We start from the raw sequence: 6,336 nt of genomic DNA, 5'->3' as shown, positions 1-6,336 counted from the left end.
CTCTGCTTGTAAATAAATAAATAAATAAATAAATAAATAAATAATGCAAACAGGCTGGGCATGGTAGCACACACCTTAATCCCAGCACTCAGGAGACTGAGGTAGGAGGGTCACTGTGAGTTTGAGGCCAACCTGAGACTACATACTGAATTCCAGGTCATCCTGGGTTAGAGAGAAAGACCCTCCCTCAAAAAACCAAAAAGAAAAATGGAAACATTTGGATAGCTAACTTGGCACAATAATAATGAAAAGATTCGTCTATTCGTAATAGGGAAAGGAAGGAGGGCAGAAATCCTGAAAGGTGGCCTGTCATGGTGCCATGAAATAAAAGATACTGGCTCTCGGAGTCATTTAAACCAACAGTGCACATGCTGCTTCCAAAGCAAGCACTCATGTGATGTGTTTAGCGCACAGTGAAAAACAGCCGTAGGTCAGCAAGGAATCCGCAATATGTGAGTAAGGGACATGGAACTTTGTCTCAGAAAGATTCCTTATGTGTTTGCTCAAAGGAAGGAACTTAAGAGCAGGCCCAATGAACTCTGTTGACTCAGAACACACACACACACACACACACACACACACACACACACACACACACACAGAGACCATATACCATTCACAGATGTTATCACTCTAAGCCCACCTGTTGCTTTCAACATTCTTGTGGACAATTCATTGCTTTCAACATCCACTGCTTTTAGCAAGGTGATCACAACTCACACACGCACCTATTGTTCTTGGCCAGCTCATGCTGCTAGAACTCCAAGAACACTTTTAGCACATATATGATGGAGGGCATAATTAAATTGTTCTAAGTGAGAACCTACATTCTGTGGACGAATTAGATTAGCTGGTACCCAGGCTTCAACTTTTTGTCTATTAACTAATATGGAGGTTATATTTAGATTTGTAACATTTGTTTTCAAGTTAGACAAAGGCAAGCCATGTAAAGCCAGGGGATGAAAATCTAGTGAGAGGAAGACTGACATTGACCTGAGGACTAGAGATAACAGCTTGAATGAATGGTCAAGAAGGGCAGTGATAACCTTTCTTAGTCATGTAAGAAACCGAGGAACAGCCAGGTACTACAGACAATTTTAGAGGATGAATAATGTGGTGGAAAGTAGTATTTTAGCGAAGGCAAGAAACAGGTCCAGCAAGTCCTGGATTTCTATGTGAGTCAAAAGACTTGTAAAAAGAAATGGTGTTGATCTAGAACTAAACATTAAGAGGGATAAGATTTAGGCCACCAGGTCACCAGTCTTTACTGGACAATATTTGTTCTTTATATTTAGGTGAGCTACAGATACCATAATTAATAATTGGTGACCCTTCAAAATATGGTTGAGGCATTTAGGGACAGGTGGTAAGACCCTATTGCCAAAGACCCCATATGCTGTTGGTACAGAATGTGGAATGACATGGCTGGAATCTGGAAGAGTCATTCCCCAGACAGTTAGCTTGTCTAATGCCAGAAGGTGCTACATGAGTGACTGGGGGAAAAGGACCAACATCTGTCCAAGCAATTTGTGGTCTAAGCTACTCAGCAACAAACAACCTGATGTGATGCTCACACAAGTGCAATAGTGGCACACAGCCCTAGTGGGTAACCAACTGCTCTTGATTTGGCTAATGGATCCATGTGCTCAGTGGAATGGAACCCCGTAGATGGAACTGGAAACAAGTCAGAACTATATTCAAAAAATGAGGCTGCTCACCAATATCAAGTTCACTTCAATCATAGGCTACAAGAGGACCTACACCTATTAAATTCTCCCTAAAATAATAATGGTTATCCCATTTATCTGGTGCTGATCTCACTCTCCATTGCAGAATTTGCTTCTTTTTCAGATGGATGCGGAACCTGAGGAGAGAATTAGCCCATCGCACTTCACGAGGGCCCCAGCTGAAACCAAGAGTAATTGGGGAAATGAGCAAGAGTGCTGCTTTCTTGGTGAACCTGGTGCCAGCACAAGGGTGAAGGAGACAGACACAGAGAACACTCAACTCCTACCAAACCAGAGATCCAGAGACACAGAGGCTCCCAAGACCTCATCACTGAAGTAGACCTAACATGAACCCAACATGGCTTAGGGAAATTCAGGGAAGAGGGGTTGGAAAGATTGTTAGAGCCACAGGTTGGGACATTATGCACAGAGACATCACCTCTTCCCTATAACTAGTGGCCACCCCCACAATGCATGACCCACATTCCCCAATGAGGAGGGTCACTTCGGAGGGGGGAGGACAGGGAGAGGCTAACAATGGTACCAACATGGCTGTATGCACACTATATACATAACTAATAAAACAAATGAATAAATAAAAGTAGAGAGGGTAGCTACAAGTTCTGCCTGTTGTGTTGGAGGTCACATTAGGAATGGTTAAAAAATAATGCCATATTGAGGCATTATCACATCAAGTAATGTCTGTAAGGGTTACTAAGACTGGGGGTCCCAGCAATTGTTAATGAATCACAGAAGTTACTGGGACATGCTGGCCTGGAACAGGTTTTAACCTAGAGGAGATTCTTTTGGGTTATAAATAACTTTCCAAACCACAACCTGGTAAGGTCACCTGCTGTACAGGAACCATTGCCCCAAACCATGCAAACAGGATATCATTGAGAACTAGTTCAGCCAGTCATATCTGGCAAAACAAGTTAACAAAGAAAATAGCCATGTGTCAGTCACCTTCTTTTTTCTCTTTCTTCCCCCATTCTGTGGCCTGCTTGTACTTTCCCTTTAGATATTAACCTCAGCTGTGTCTGAGCATGGTAGTCTCAAACCCATGGAATGGGGCTGGCTGTCCTTCGCTGTTCACCCTCTCACCATCATCTACATAAACTATAAAACACAAACCAAAGAAAATATATTGAAAGCAGTTAGATAAAAAAAAAGGGGGGGGGCTGGAGAGATGGCTTAGCGGTTAAGCGCTTGCCTGTGAAGCCTAAGGACCCCGGTTCGAGGCTCGGTTCCCCAGGTCCCATGTTAGCCAGATGCACAAGGTGGCGCACGCGTCTGGAGTTCGTTTGCAGAGGCTGGAAGCCCTGGCGCGCCCACTCTCTCTCTCTGTTTCTCTTCTGCCTCTTTCTATCTGTGTCACTCTCAAATAAATAAATAAAAATGAACAAAAAAATTAAAAAAAAAAAAAAGATTAAGTCACATACAAAGGCAAGTCCATCAGGATCATAGCAGATTACTCAACACAAACTATAAAAGCCAGAAGGGTTAGGATGATGTATTCCAAGTTCTGAAAGACAACAACTGTCAACCAAGGTTACTTTATCCTGCAAAGCTATCTATCCAAATAGACGGAGAAATAAGGACATTCCACAACACAAACAGGCTAAAGGAATATATGATCACAAAACCAAGAAAATACTAGAAAGGATCCTCCATGCTAAAGAGAAGGAACCAGGAAAAAAATAAGCCATACTCAAATAATAGTTAATACAAGAGAGTAAAGAAAACCAAAACAACAAAACAAGAAGAATGGCAAGAATAAATACACACTTTCAATAACTCTTAAATCAATAACCTCAATACCCCAGACAAAAGACATAGGTTTGCAGACTGGGTTGAAAAGCAGGATCCTTCTTGCTGGGTGTAGTGGCATGTGCCTTTAATCCCAGATCTCAGGAGGCTGAGGTTGGAGGATCACCATGAGTTCAAGGCCACCCTGGCATTACAGAGTAAATTCCAGGTCAGCCTGGGCTAAGCGAGACACTACCTCAAAAAAAAAAAAAAAGAAAAGAAAGATTAAAAAGCAGGATCCCTCTATTTGCTACCTCCCAGGAACCCACCATTCTATAAAAGATGGACACCATTGGAGGGTGAAAGGTTAGAAAATGACATTTAATGTAAATGGCCTAGAAAAAAAAAAAAAACAGGTGTCACTATCCTAATGTCTGACATGGTAGACTTCAAACCAACATTAATTAGGAAAGATAAAGAAGATCACTTTAGGGCTGGAGAGATGGCTTAGTGGTTAAGCGCTTGCCTGTGGAGCCTAAGAACCCCAGTTCGAGGCTCGACTCCCCAGGACCCACGTTAGCCAGATGCACAAGGGGGTGCACGTGTCTGGAGTTCATTTGCAGTGGCTGGAGGCCCTGGTGCACCTATTCTCTATCTGTCTCTATCTGCCTGTCTCTCTCTGTCTGTCACTCTCAAATAAATAAATAAATAAAACTGTTATTTTTTAAAAAAAGATCACTTTAAGCCAGGTGTGCTGACATATGCCTTTAACCCCAGCACTCAGGAGGCAGAGAGGTAGGAGGATCACCATGAGTTCAAGGCCACCCTGAGACTACATAGTGAATTCCAAGTCAGTGTGGGCTATAATGAGACCCTACCTCACAAAAAAGAAGGTCCCTTTATTTTGATTAAAGGACTAACAGAAGGACATTACAATTCTAAACATATATTCACTTAACATGAGTGCTACCAATTTCACCACACAAACACTATTAACAACAGGTAACAGATAACACCAAATACAGTTGTAGTGGGTGACTTAAACACCCCACTATCATCAAATGACAGGTCATTCTGACAAAAAATAAACAGAAGTGTCTGGATTAAATGAGGTCATAGAACAAATGGACCTAAAAGATATGTACAGAACATTTCATCCAAATGCTATGGAGTACACATTCTTTTCACCAGCACATGGAACATTCCCCAAAATAGATCATATATTAGGACACAAAGCCAACAAGTTGAAATAATTCTTTGCACTCATTCTGATAACAATGAGATCAAACTACAAATCAACAGTAAGAAAAGCTATAGAGCATACACAAAATCATGGAAACTAAACAATACACTACTAAATGATGAATGGGTTAATGAAGAAATCAAGATTCAAAAACTTCATAGAATCAAATGACAATGAGAACACAATATACTAAAAACTTTGGGACACAATGAAGGCAGTCCTAAGAGGGAAATTTATAGCTTTAAGTACCTATATTAAGAAATTAGAGCTGGGCGTGGTGGCACACGCCTTTAATCCCAGCACTCGGGAGGCAGAGGTAGGAGGATCGCCGAGAGTTCGAGGCCACCCTGAGACTACAGAGTTAATTCCAGGTCAGCCTGGACCAGAGTGAGACCCTACCTTGAAAAACCAAAAAAAAAAAAAAAAAAAAAAAGAAGAAATTAGAAAAGTTGCAAGTAAACAACTTAGTGCTTCACCTTAAGGCCTTAGAAAAATAAAAACAAGGCAAACCAAAAATCAGTAGATGGGAAGAAATAATAAAAATTATGACAGAAACTCATGAAATAGAACCCAAAAATAATAATACAAAGAGTCAATGAAACAAATTTGGTTCTTTGAAAGGGTAAACAAGATTTATAAACCCTTAGAAAATCTGACCAAAAGAAAGAGAGAAGAGACACAAATTAGTAAAATTAGGGATGAAAAAGGCATAATTACAACAGATACCAAAGAAATGCCAAATATCATAAGGATATATTTTAAGAATATATACTCCACTAAGTTGAAAATCTGAAAGAAGTTGATGATTTTCTTGATTTATATGATGTATCAAAATTAAATGAAGATGAGAATAACCACTTAAATAGACCTATCACAAGTGCAGAGAACCAAGCAGTTATCAAAAATCTCCCAACTAAAAAAATGTCCAAGCCCATATGGATTCACTAGTAAATTTTATCTTCAATGGAAGAATTAACACCATTGCCTCTCAAACTTTTCCATAAAATAGAAAAGGAAGGAATCCTACCAAACTCCTTCTATGAAGCCAGCATCACCCTGATGCCAAAACCAGACAAAGATAGAACAAAAAAGAAAGAAAATTACAGACCAATCTCTCTCATGAACATAGATGTAAAAATTCTAAACAAAATACTGGCAAACAGAATACAAGAATTTATCAGAAAGGTCACTCACCCCGACCAAGTAGGCTTTATCCCAGAGATGCAAGGATGGTTCAAAATATGTAAATTGATAAATGTAATACACTATGTAAATGGACTGAAGGACAAAATCATGTGATCATTTCATTTGCAGAAAAGGCATTTGACAAAATTCAACATCCTTTCCTGTTAAAAGTCCTATAAAACTGGGTATAGAAGGAACATATCTCAACATAATAAAAACTATTTATGATAAACCTACAGCCAACATATTACTAAATGGGGAAAAATTTGAAACTTTTCCACTGAAATCAGGAACAAGAGAAGGTTCTCCACTGTCCCCACTTTTCTTTAATAGAGTACTGGAAATGTTAGCTATAGTAAAAAGGCAAGAGACACACATAAAAGGGATACAAATTGGAAAGGAAGAGATCAAATTATCTTTATTTGTATGGCC

This window comes from Jaculus jaculus, chromosome 4 (genome assembly GCF_020740685.1).
Source record: "Jaculus jaculus isolate mJacJac1 chromosome 4, mJacJac1.mat.Y.cur, whole genome shotgun sequence".
Lineage (NCBI taxonomy): Eukaryota > Metazoa > Chordata > Mammalia > Rodentia > Dipodidae > Jaculus > Jaculus jaculus.
This window is presented reverse-complemented; position numbering follows the sequence as displayed.